The following is a 13,775-nucleotide window of genomic DNA, read 5'->3' as shown; positions in this document are numbered from 1 at the left end:
TTTCATTACTGTAGATTATTGCCTTCTGAAAAAAATCGTAAATTGTCTTTTTACTTGTTATTTGCTGCTGCCATTATTTTATTATTTATTTTATGTTACAAAAATGTGCTGTCAACATTTTGTTGTCATTTATGTATTCCGTTCTAACCACGCCAAAATACATGTATGTGCAAATCTTTTTGTTCAATCCTTTTCCAGGTGATCTGGGACATTTTTTCACACCAAGCTGCTGTGCCTGTTGAGCATTTATGGCACCTCATTTATGGTACCTCTGACATAGTTTTTATATGTATATGTACAAAGTTAAAAAATATTATTTAGGTTGCAAAGCTAAGCACTCAAAAATTAGGAAATGTTAGATTTACAGTTGCCTCTGCAATCTTAATTCAGCCTCCTTATGTATCCAGCCTGTGCACTGAATGAGGCAGTTATGATAATGTAATTAAAGATCATAATAAGGGGGCTGAATCCAGGTTGCATGGATAACTATACATTTGGCATTTCCTAAGCCATTTTCCAGTTCTGCAAACATACATGTGAGTAGTCTCATTGGTTTCAGTGAGACTATTCATACGTGTCAAGCACATCTGTACAGGTTTGCAGGATCAGGGCCTTAGTTTGTCAGCAACCAGACCATCTTGTGTTGTGATCTTGTCACGTCTCACACTCTAATAAAGGTTTAATAAGGTAAGTATTTGAATGGAAACCTGCCTCTGAGAAAAACTCTATCCACTGCAAATATTGGTTCATCAGGTGGCACTCTTCCAGGAAGGGACCAGAGTACTAGTCTGACCTAGCAATCACAGCTAGCCTGAGATCTGCCTACCAGGGACAGGAGTTGCCAGGCAGGAATTGGAGGAATTGCAAGGCTGGGTCCCATAAACAAGAGTCAGAGCCAGAATCAGGCCAGGGTCAGAGACCAGCGGTAGTACCAGGTTAGAATTGACAGGCAGGAATCAGAGTCAGGCTGGAGTCAGAGATCAGGAGATGAGGCAAAGTCTGGCATTGCAGCAGGCCAAGTCTCTGTGATTTCCCAGACAACTTCCTTCCTGGGGCAACCCCTGGGTTTAAGTAGTGGCACTTGGCCAATCGCAGGGTACTGTCACTCTAGATCTCTTGGGCTGTACTTCCTGTGGCACCTGCTCTTCACACTGCTCCCTGGCTGTGCCTCCCCTTGGCCTCCTGGTGGCACTGTGGGAATATCAGCTGCCCTATGTTCCTGGGCCCTTACACATCCCCAGCATGGTATGAGTGGGCACTGTGCTGCTGGAAAAGCTGCCTTTTATTTCTTTTTAACTTTATTGCAGGAATGAGGGGCATCCTGACAGATCCCAATATGGTTCTGTATAAACTTCCTACATTCCCCTGCAATTTCAGTTGGTTACGGTATTCTGAACGTTCTAGTGTGCAGTCCTTTGTAATGTAAAATAGTTGCTATGTGCCCCTCTACTGCTGCATGAAGTGAGACTTTTTTTGCAATGCACTTTTAGATTCTTCAAGATACACACTATTATATACTAATTTATTGTGTTTCATGGCCAATGCAATCTTTATTTAAAACACCATCACCTAGCACTTTGTGTACAACATTATAATTAAGGTAACGTTTGAGCTATAGACTGAAGAGAGAGGTTCAATAAGAAAGGGTCAGTTACTGTGGACCAGATTCTGCCACCTTCGCTCAAACTGAGTTGTACCTTATTACAGTAGTAGTCCCGATCAATGAGACTACATGTGTTTTAAAGTATTATTCAGTGTGCATGTAAAGAGTGGCAAAATCTGGACCCAAGTTAAGTAGAGGAAACTTGCAAGAAATCCACAGGGCTGGCCCACAACATTTTGGCACCTGAGGCGGGGAGCTCCAATGATGCCCCCATGCCTCCTCGCATGGGCCAAAACTTTGAAAGGTCTTAATTCTGCCTTCTTCCTGTTCTGCTCCTCTCATGGTACTGCTCTGCTACCTACCCCAATAAAGGAGAACTAACAACTTAAAATGCCTTATTCAAAAATTTTAAGTAACACTTAACTTTCAAATGCCTGAACAGCAAATGTAACTTTTCTTGTCTGCATAGTAAACACTGGCATTTTTATCTGTTTGAATAATCAAAGTGGTGCTTTCCGTGCCTTCTTGGTTGCAAAGATTTGAACTGCTTCCTGAAGGCCCACAGTCTGGGCCAGCTCATGCTCTATTGAGATGGTTGCAAGGCCGACCAGCCTCTCCTGTGTCGTTGTGGAGCGTAGATGTGTTTTTATTAACTTCAGCTTGGAGAAGCTGCATTCTCCACTGGCAACTGTTACAGGAAATGTTAGAAGTATGTGCAGAGCAACAAAAGTATGTGGAAAGAGGGTGGTCCTCTTATTTGTGCACATATATTCCAGAACAGCCTTTGGAGTTGATCCTGCTGAAATGTATCTCGAAAGGGCTTTCAGTTCATCACCTAAATCACTCACATCAATATCGCGCATGTCATCATGTGTCAGCACTGTCTCTAGTGCCCTGCATTGCCAGTATAGTTCTTCTTCAGGTATAGTGAGGAGTTTTGGAATATCATACAACATCCCAAATATATTGCTGTGTTTCTTGAGCTGCAAGAAACATTCTTCAACTGACTGTATTGCACAATCTAGCACCTGGTTAAACAATTCAACTTTGAATTGTTATTTGGGGGTCTCTTATGGGATTATCCTGTGCCTCGTAATCAAAATGTCTTCTTCTTCGGTGTCTCTTGTATTCTTGAATGGGTGGGAAAATAGCTTCAGTGTGAAGTGCCTCTGCCAACTTCTGTGCACTCTTCAGAATGTTTTGAAATCCCTCATCTGACCGGCAAGACTGTAGGTATGACTTTGCTTTGTCCAGTTGTTCCATTGCTCCATATATATGAAGGTCAACACTTTGGAGTCTCTTGCTTACAACATTTATTTCAAACAGTATGTCATGCCACAATACTAAGCCATACAGAAATTGTAAGTTATGTATGTTTCTGCTGATTCCATCTCTCTTTGCCACTGCTCTCCCATGAACAGTTCCTGTCATAGCATTATCCTCCATAATGGCAACTATGGCATCATCTATCTTCCCGATTTGGTGTTTAATAGACTTTATCACCCCCACTCGACTTTCCCATCGTGGCACTCAGTGGTTTCAGTGTCAGAGAGGATGTTCCCAGATGTTGCTTCAAAATTTGTCATTGATGAGTTGATGCAGAGAAAAATACATAGATGCTTTGAATTACATTAAAAAATTCAGCAGCCTCACTAGAAGCTGATGCTGCATCACTGACCACCAACTTCAATGAATGAGAACTGCCTGGGACAAAATGCTCGAGGATTTAACTCTCGGATCCGTGTCTGCACTTCTCCGTTCTTTCCTCTCATGTTGGCACCATTATCGTAACCCTGACCTCTCATGTCAGCTATCGCAATTCCCGTATCTTCCAGCTTTTAAGAAGCACATTTGTCATACCAGCTCCTGAAGTATCATTAATGTCAATAAATTCTAGAAAATGCTCTCTGACAGTCATCATTGCAGGGACATTTTCACTAGGTTCTGTTGTTGTTACAAAACGCACCATTAAAGTAATCTGTTCTGTATGGCTGATGTCAGGTGTGCAATCCAAAATAACAGAGTAATATCTTGCTGACTTCAGATCTTCCACAATCTTCTGTTTGACTTTTGTTGCCAGTAACTGTATGATCTCATTTTGAACTGTTTTTCCAAGGTAGTGGTGTGTGTACATTTCTTGGGTGGTGACTCTTCTAAGATGCTCCTGGAGTACAGCATCAAACTCAGCCATCAGCTCCACAGTTTTAAGGAAGTTTCCATTGTTTGGCACATACAGCTGATCTGAAGTGCCACGCAGTGCTAGGTTTTGGGTAGGAAGCATTCTCACAATGGCAATGAGCCTTTTCAGAACATTTTGCCAGTAAAGAGACTCTGATGCAATATTCTCTTGATGCTGATCATCTATGGTGGCCTTTAACCTTAGTCTCATCTCAAGCTCTTTCCACCTATGGATTGCTCTCTGGTGATTTGCTGCCTTCTCATGGCATGCCAGATTTCTAGCCAGATTTTTCCAGTCCTTTGTTCCTGTAGAACCCAATGTGGCTGGAACATTAGACTGGAAGAGTTTGTAACAAAAACAGTATGCAGCATTCTGGGATTTTGAGTACATAAACCATGGCCTCTCCACTTTGTCACCATTGGGGATTTCACACCAGTAATGTGTTGGATGGAAACTTCTGTTTTCATTGTCTTTGGGGAACATGAAGTTTTTCACTTGCTGTGGCCCATGCAGTACAAGGAAGTCTCTCGGGCTACTGCTCAAGTGGGTCCACAGTCCTGGATCATCTAGACTTAAGGAACTAAACTCAGCAGCAGCTGTTTCTTGCACCTCCACCACACTGTTCTCTGATCTACACTTTTCTTCAGGAATGTGTATGGTTATATCCATTTGAGATGGAGATATGGATGCTGCAGTAGCTGCCAGGTCACCTGCACTCTGACTAACTGGAAGATCAGGCATCTCCTCACCACTCACATCCTCACTGGGGCCGGAAGGCTCACCGTGAACATTTGTGTCTATGTATCTCAGGAGAGCTCCTTCCTGCTTAGATAGAAAAGCTTCCTCTGCTTGCTTTCTTTTTCTGAATGCTGCCCCAGAGGGGCATTTTCTTCTTTCACTCATGACTGCTGTTCTGTGCCAGCTATAGTGGCTCTCAACACTCATTTGAAGGGGACAAATAAGTCGGCTGGTAGCAGGGCCTGAGTGAGGGAAGATATCAGCGTCTTAAGGGCCTCGCTGGCTCCTACTACTTCAGTTGACTGCCTGTTCTCCTCAAGTGGGTTCAGGGAAGCAGCAGGAAACAGGAAGCTCCCTGAGAGGCTCCTCCTCCTCTCTCTCTCTCTGCAGCTCCTGCTGCTTTCTGTTATTCCCTCTCACCTTTTCTCCTGCCTGCCTGTGATGTCTCTTGTGCCCTCCTTCCTCCAGCACAGCACTCCACCATCTTTGTGCATCTAGAACAGAGAGAATACATATGCACCAGCAGCAGACACAATTTTCTACACTCTGGGTCCTAGTGGCACCCCCTCCCCCCACAGTCTAGCACCTGAGGCAGCCACCTCAGTTCACCTCATGGTAAGGCCAGCCCTGGAAATCCAATGAAATGCATTATATCTTGCAATACATTTTTTCAAACAAATGTTAGGTGAACATCTCTGCTCTGGGTAAATTCATGTGTTATAAAAAGCAGCTGAAATTCATGATGTAACCATGTCAACACTTTTTTATAGCTCTGTCAGAACACAACAAAATTGTGTTTAATGGTAATCATTTAAAGAAAACTCCATATGTTCCAGATGTTGAGTGTGTAATCTTTTTCACCAGAGGTGTTTCTGCCATGTCCATGTTCAGTTTCAGTGACCTGTGTATGTGTAAAGCTGTTATCTTTCTTTATAGATTATACTAATGAGAAAGTTTGAATTGCATGTGTGAAAATAATAGTGAAAGAGAGAGATCTAGAAAAGCATTTTCTTCTTTTGGTTCGGGACCTTTAGTCCCCAGCAGACTACAGTCCAGCCCCACAAAACCACTACAATTAGAATGACTGGCAGACTCTGTTCTCATTGTCAAACTAGCCCTTTAAGGTAAATTTGTAAGAACTATGAAAATTTTGCTAACACCAAAAAGTAGAGAAAAGAAAGTGAGCCACACGCAGATTCAAACATACCATTAAATAACTGATTTTGAGTAAACCATGAAATTAGATGACCTATATTAACAGAAAACATAGCATTTACTTATTTGTTGCTTAAATTTCAAAAACTCTACCAAGGAAAACTTGACATTCAATATCTAATCAACAAGACGGGTGTGTCTTACTAGACTTACAGTAGACAGATATGTCTAAACTTGTTCAAAATGTTAAATAAAGATTCTATTTAAGATTATAACTTAAAGAAATAAATAAACTAGGGCTTTGGGGAGTGGTGGAACATTTTCTATATATCCATTCCACGGCAGTAGCTGTCAAATGTCTCCAGTGGTGGGAATAGGTTAGAATAAATTTCTATTTCTAGGCCTACCTTTTTGCCTCTCTCTATCCTACATGAATTAGGAGGAATTAGTATGGCCCAAATGCTCTTCTGCACCTAGATCTGCTCAAGGGAAATAGTGAAGGGTGCAGACAGGAAACTAGATATGGCTCCTTGATTCTCAAGCTGCACTGGCTCTGACCAAAGCCTTGGCATGGCTATTCTAAATCCATTTTCCCCAGTGACCCCATCCCATCCCCTGATCTCTCTTGTGCACACTCTCATCCCTTCCCTTACTCTTCTCCTTACTCTCTTGCTCTCATAGACTTTAAGGTCAGGAGGGACCATCGTGATCATCTAATCTGACCTCCTGCACATTCCAGGCCACAGAACCTCACCCACCTACTCCCGTAACTTCTGTCTAAGTTACTGAAGTTCTGAAATCATGGTTTAAAGACTTCAAGTTATAGAGAATTCATCATTTACACTAGTTTAAACCTGCAAGTGACCCGTTCCCTGTGCTGCAGAGGAAGGAAAAAACCCACCAGGGTCTCTGCAAATCTGACCTGGGGGGAAAATTCCTTCCCAACCCCAAATATGGCGATCACTTAGACCCTGAGCATGTGGGCAAGACCCACCAGGCAGATACATGGGAAATAATTCTCTGTAGTAACTCACAGTCCTCCCCATCTAGTGTCCTGTCTCTGGCCCTTGAGGATTTTTGCTACTGGCAGTCACCGATGGGCCGTATGCCATTGTAGGCAGTCTCATCATACCAGTCCCTACATAAACTTATCAAGCTCAGTCTTGAGCCAGTTAGGTTTTTTTCCCCCACTGCTCCCCTTGGAAGACTGTTCCAGAACTTCACTCCTCTGCATGGCCGGCTTCAGGCACCAGCTTAACAAGCAGGTGCTTGGGGCGGCCAAGGGAGAGGGGCGGCATGTGCGGCAATTCGGGGGCGGCAGGTCTCTCCCTCCCTCTAGGAGCGAAGGACCTGCTGCTGAACTGCCGCCGCTGATCACGGCTTTTTTTCCCCCCCCAATTGCCGCCGCCGGTCGCGATTGCGATCGCGGCTTTTTTTTTTTTTTTTGCTTGGGGCGGCAGAAATGCTGGAGTCGGCCCTGCTCCTCTGATGTTTAGAAACCTTCACCTAATTTCAAGCCTAAACTTATTGATTGCCAGTTTATATCCATTTGTTCTTGTGTTCACATTGGCGCTTAATTTAAATAACTCCTCTCCCTCCCTGGTATTTATCCCTGTGATGTATTTATAGATAGCAATCATATCTCCCCTCAGCCTTCTTGTGGTTAGGCTAAGCCCTTTGAATCTCCTCCCATAAGGTAGGTTTTCCAGATCATCCTAGTAACCCTTCTCTGCACCTGTTCCAGTTTGAATTAATCTTTCTTAAACATGGGAGATCAGAATTGCACACAGTATTCTGAATGAGGTCTCACCAGTGCTTTGTATAATGGTACTAACACTTTCCTGTCTCTACTGGAAATACCTCACCTGATGCAGCCTAGGACAGCATTAGCCTTTTTTTCACAGCCACTTCACATTGGTGGCTCAGAGTCATCTTGTGATCAACCAATACATCAGGTCTTTCTCCTCCTCTGTCTCTTCCAACTGATAAATCTGCAGCTTATAGCAAAAATTCTTATTGTTAGTCCCTAAATGCATGACCTTGCAGGTTGCACAATTACATTTCATCCCATTTCTATTACTCCAGTTTGCAAAATCATCCAGATATTCTTGTATGATATTCCAGTCCTTCTCAGTATTGGCAATACTTCCCAACTTTGTGTCATCTGCAAATTTTATTATCACACTCTCACTTTTTGTGCGAATGTTAAGTAAGATTGGTTCCAAGACTGATCCATGAGGAACTCCACTAGTAACCTCCCCCCAGCCTGACAGTTCATCTTTCAGTATGATTTGTAGTCTCCCCTTTATCCAGTTCCTTATCCACCTTTCAATTCTCATATTAATCCCATTTCTCCAATTTAACTAATAATTTTTCATGTAGAACTGTATCAGATGCCTTACTGAAATCCAGCTAGATTAGATCAACTGCATTTCCTTTGTCTAAAAAAAATCAGTTATCTTTTCAACAGAGGAGATCAGGTTGGTCTAGCATGACCATGTTTTGTAAAACCATGTTGCATTTTATCCTAATTATCGTTTACCTCTATATCCTTAACTACTTTCTCTTTCAAAATTTGTTCCAAGACCTTGCATACAATTGAGGTCAAACTAACAGGCCTGTAGTTTCCTGGATCAATTTTTCCCTTTCTTAAAAAAAGGAACTATGTTAGCAATTCTCCAGTCATAGGGTATGACCCCTGAGTTTACAGATTCATTGAAAATCCTTGCTATTGGACTTGCAATTTCATATGCCAGTTTCTTTAATATTCTTGGATGAAGATTATCTAGCCCTTCTCCCCCTCCCCCCCATGGTGATTTAGTCCTATTAAGGTGATTTTTCCACCTTGGATGTGGTAATTTTTACCTCCATATCTTCGTTGCCATTAGCCACCCTGCCACTGTCCCTAAGCTTTTCATTAGCCTCATTAAAAACTGAGGCAAAGTATTTGTTTAAGTATTAGGCCATACCTAGATAATCTTTAATCTCCACCCCATCCTCACTGCTTAGCGGTCCCCCTTCTTCTTTCCTTGTTTTCTTCTTGTTTATATAGAACTTTTTACTATTGGTTTTAATTCCCTTTGCAAGGTCCAGCTCTGCCTGGCTTTTGGCAGTTCTCACTTTGTCCCTACACTTTCTGACCTCCAAGAGGTAATTTTCCTTACTGATCTTTCCCATCTTCCATTCCATGTAGGCTGTCTGCTTTCTCCTAATAACCTGTTTGAGATACTTGCTCATCCAATTTTGTCCACTCTTTCCCTACACATTTTTCCTTGCTTGGAATGCAGGCTTCAGCTAGTTTCTGCAACTTTGACTTAAAGTAATTCCAAGCCTCCTCCAGATTCATATCCTTGAGTTCTTCAGTCCAGTCCACTTCCCTAACTAATTCCCTTAATTTCTTTAAGTTAGCTCTTTTGAAATCAAGGACCCTTGTTGCATATTTGTTTATCCTTCCATTTAGTTTAAACTGAATTAGCTCATGATCACTTGAACCAAGGTTGTCCTCTACAACAAGTTCTTCTATGAGGTCCTCACTACTCTCCAATGCCAAATTGAAAATGTCATCACCTCTTGTTGGTTCTGCAACTATTTGGTGAAGAAATCTGTCAGCTATCACATCCAAGAAAATCTGAGGCATAAACATTCACAAAGGTACCTCATTAAGTAAGTAAAATCCATTGACTCTGAATATTGGTGACACCAGAGCAAAATTTTTGGAAGCCTTCTCGATCCATCTTTGAAGCTAAGCACCTTCTATCCATTTATTTGCTGGTCGGCCCCTACTGAGATGACCTGCCAACATTCCTTCCATGATAAATTTCTTGAGGTTATTTCCATCTCTACACCTGATGCGGCCAAAGTACATAAGTTTGCGCCTGTTGATTTCAAACAGTATGGTATGCTTCTCTCCAATATTGTTTCTAACATAAGCATTTGTCTTCTTTTCTGTCCAGGAGATATGCAAGAGTCTTTGCCAGCACCACATATTGAAGACTTCAGTTTTTGTCTTGTTAGCAGCATTAATTTCCTATGATTCACATCCAAAAGTCACTAAGGAAAAAAAATTAAGCATTTAACCAGTTGAACCTTCATACATTTCCAGCTGCCACGTTTTTTCCAAACTTTTGTAAGTGAGGCCAGGGCTGAGCGAGGCAATCCTAGTCTTTTTCTGATTTCTTTTGAACTGCCTTCTTGGTTATGTAATATACATATGATCCGAGATAATTTAATTCATTTATTTCTTTTATAACTTGACCATTAATTGAGATGTTTGCTTGCCTCTTATTTTTGTTAATCATGTCAACATGCAGGCATTTCATTTTTGCCATATTCAGGAATAATCCATATTCCTCACTAACTGTTTTTACAGACTTACATTGCACTACGTTAGTGGCTGTAGTAAAGAGAATCATATCATCATCAATCTTAGGTCAGTTAAGAAGTGTCCACCAATTGAAATCCCAGCTCTTTCCATTTTGTCAAAACTTTCAGGGTATCTCATAATAAATTTCGTGTGCATGTTGAAAAGGTTTGGGGACAGAATACAACCTTGGGTCACACCCTGCCCAATAGAAAACCACTTGCTTTTGCTTGCTGCTGTTTGCCTCATGGTCTGTTGTTGACAGTAGAGACTTATGATAAGTTCAATGAGGTGCTTTGGAATCCCCATGTCTGCCAATATCCTCCAAAGATGGTCATGTTGGATGGTACTGAGCGCTTTTGAGTAGTCAATGAAACATATGATCAATGTGTGATTGTGCTCCCTGAATTTTTCAATGATGTGAAGGATATTCACTCTTTGATCACGTGTGCTTCATCCCTCTCTGAAACCAGTTTGTTGTGGTGGTAGTTCCGCTTCTATTATTTTCTTCATCCAGATTATGTAGGGCAGAACTTTCTTGTGTACGATATCATGGAGACAATACGATTATTATTACATTCTGTTATGTCTCCTTTCTTTGGTAAGGGCAGAAATATTTGTCCGGTTGTATAGTCAATTTCAAGTAATCCATATATCATTATCCACCTTCAAATCCTCATTATCCAACTTCAACTCCCTCCTCAAAACTCTCCTTTGCTGAGTGTTACACTTTCTGGAGTAGCTTACGACTGTGAGTGCCTACCTCAGGGCAGACTGTCAAAGACAGGGCAGACACTCCCAGATGGTGGTGTGTTCTATAATTAGATTTCACCAAGCCAGTAACAAATGTGAACTCCTGGATTACTGTAACTGTTTTACCATGGAGTCACAGACAGTCCCCTTGGACACTCCAGTCTGTCTTGCCATCCACACAAATTGGACTTTGTGATAAATGGTCATTTACACCAAAAATCACACCACATTCAGATTCCTTCCAGTCCCAAGAGACCAGTCACTTACCCCCAGGTCAATTGGTGCCCTAGATCTTACATCAAAGACAATGCCTGTAGCTAATCCTGAAATAAACTATCTAAAGGATTATTAACTGGCAAAAAGACATAAGAGAGTTATTTACAGGTTAAAGCAAGCAAACATATACACACAAATGAGTTATTATCTAAATCCTAAGAGTGACAGAATTGTAGTGCTCTGTCTAATCAAAGTGTCTTTCAGGGCAGACCCAGGAGGATCTGGCTTCAGTCTCAAGACTCTGGCCCTTCAGAGTTCAAACAGCCAAAAAAGATGCAGTTTCTTCTTGTCAGGGATTTTTATTCCCTTCCCCCAGAGTTCAAAATGATGAGACTAGTTCACGTGCAGGTCTCCTCTTCATGTTTGTGTGTGTGTGTGTGGGGGGGGGGGGGGGGGAAGAGGAATCAACGAAGTTTTTTGTCTTATGATGTTCCACAATGGTTTGTCTGGTATCTATGGGCCTTCTTTTGTTGTGCAAGAGAGAACACCTTCTGTGGAAAACTAATATTTCACATTTGGTAATGTTTCTCTCCAGATTGGGGGTGGGGAGTTACAGTTTCAGAGCAAACACTTTTACAATTACAGAGCAAACAATTAAATATTGCCTTATAACAATGGTTTTCAACTTTTTTTCATTTGTGGACCCCTAAAAAATTTCAATTGGAGGTGCGGACCCCCTTTAGAAATCTTAGACATAGTTAGCGGACCCCCAGGGGTCTGTGGACCATAGGTTGAATACCACTGTTTTATGGTTACAACAACCTTTCTCGGACCCCTTAGACATAGTCTGTGGAACCTCAAAGGTCCATGGACAACAGGTTGAAAACAACTGCCTTATACCATGGGCTATAGATATTACAAGTGAGATTAATTCATACAGCAACATACCAGCATTTCATAGAGTCTAAACACTAAATACATTCTTATAAGATTAATACCTTTTTGAGCAAAACTAACATACAAGTGACCTGGTCTGGTTCCCAGGTGTTCTTAGTTCTTAGTTAATGCCTGCAGCCTGGGCAAGAACTGGCACCTGGCCTGCCAGCTTCACACTGGCATGCCTAGAAAAAACTTGACAATAGTTAAGCTGTTGATATGCAGGGACCCCAGTGTTTAGTGCTGATCTGTATTATCTCATTGTTCACTTAGAGTTAGCACTTAAACTACTTGTTGAGTCTCTCAATGATTTATGTAGAGGTTTATGACATTTTGCAAAGACATATGATTGACCCTGGTGTGAATTAGGGAATTGGATTTGTGTGAAATGTGTAGTTCAAAGATACAATTTCCCCACTATACTTATCATCCTCATTATTCAGGAAGCACTACCAGAGAGCTCCTGTAGCTAGCGCATGTACATGGACAACAAAGCCTGAGTAGTGTGATGGATGCAATGTCAGGTTTACATCACACAGGTAGTGAATTCAAATCTAGCTGTACATATTCTTTTATTAATAGCTGGCTACCTGTAAAAACCTTTTGGGGGGAGCATTGGCCTTCCCAGAAGATGCCTGAAAACAAGTGCTAGAGATGCTGTTAAGACAGTGGGTATGGCTAAATGGAAAAGGGAAGGAGACTCCTCGGGCTTGTTCTGGGAGGGGGTGGAAAGGTGTCTGATGGAGGGATACAGTGAGTACAGGGCCTATTAGTGGGAAAAGAAACATGCAGATTCCATTAGGAAGTTGATGACTGTTGCTTTGTTTGTACCAGCTTCATCCAGAGGATTTGGGATTCAATCATCCCTGGGGAGAAGAGATGGGTTGGATGGTGAAGTGTTGTCTATAATTTAGACAAGTCAAACTTGACAGTTTTTGTTGGCCCAAACAGGATAAACCAAAAGTGGCAGATATGGCAATCCAATATGGTAGCCAAGATAGGCTCATGTGGATCCCAACTTCCCTGAACTTTGGGCCCTATCCTGATAATAAGTCAAAGCCCTGAAGCTAAGCATCCCCATGCATTGTAACTGAAATTGAGGTTAAAAATCAATATTTACATTTCCTGGCTTGGGCCTGTCCTACAGGAATTACCGTTAAAGCATTAGATAATACTGCAACTTGTGGCCTCGATATACAGGCCTGTATTAATTGCAAAGTCTGCATCATTCATTAATTAAATCTCCCTGAACCGTTTTTCCTGTTGCTCTCATTTCCTTGTATCACTGCAACCAAAAGAAGTTGTAGTGGCTGGATGTTTTTAAAATAAACAGAAAAGCCCTTGCTGTTATTGGACTAGATGTTCCTGATAATATGTTGCCAACAGAAAAGTTCTCATCCTTGAAGAAAGTTTTTCAAGTGGTCATGACACTCTCAGTCATATAAGCCTCTCTTTGGAACAGACATCCAGTGCCCTCAGATCACTCTCCAGACTGGCTCAGAAACAGCCTGACACAAAAGGGGCTAATTAACACGCTGATTTTCATGTGGAGGAATCTGGTTTCTAAACAGATTTTTACCAGCAATACAGCTGACAAACTGATTCTGCTAGGGCTGCTTCCTTCCTTCCATTTGAATGAAAATGGAAATGGAGAGGGGGGGAAATTTCATTCCTGTGATGATGCTGACATGATGAGTTCCTTTGAGCTGAACTCCTGTCATGTCAAGGTTCTGCTTGACTGAACAAGACACACAATTTCAGGGTAAGACAACAGATGGTACTTTATTTAAACCAGACAAATGTTAACTGTGCCATGTGCACAACAGGACACTGTG

Source organism: Chrysemys picta, chromosome 1 (genome assembly GCF_011386835.1).
Source record: "Chrysemys picta bellii isolate R12L10 chromosome 1, ASM1138683v2, whole genome shotgun sequence".
Lineage (NCBI taxonomy): Eukaryota > Metazoa > Chordata > Testudines > Emydidae > Chrysemys > Chrysemys picta.
Note: the sequence above shows the minus strand (reverse complement) of the source record.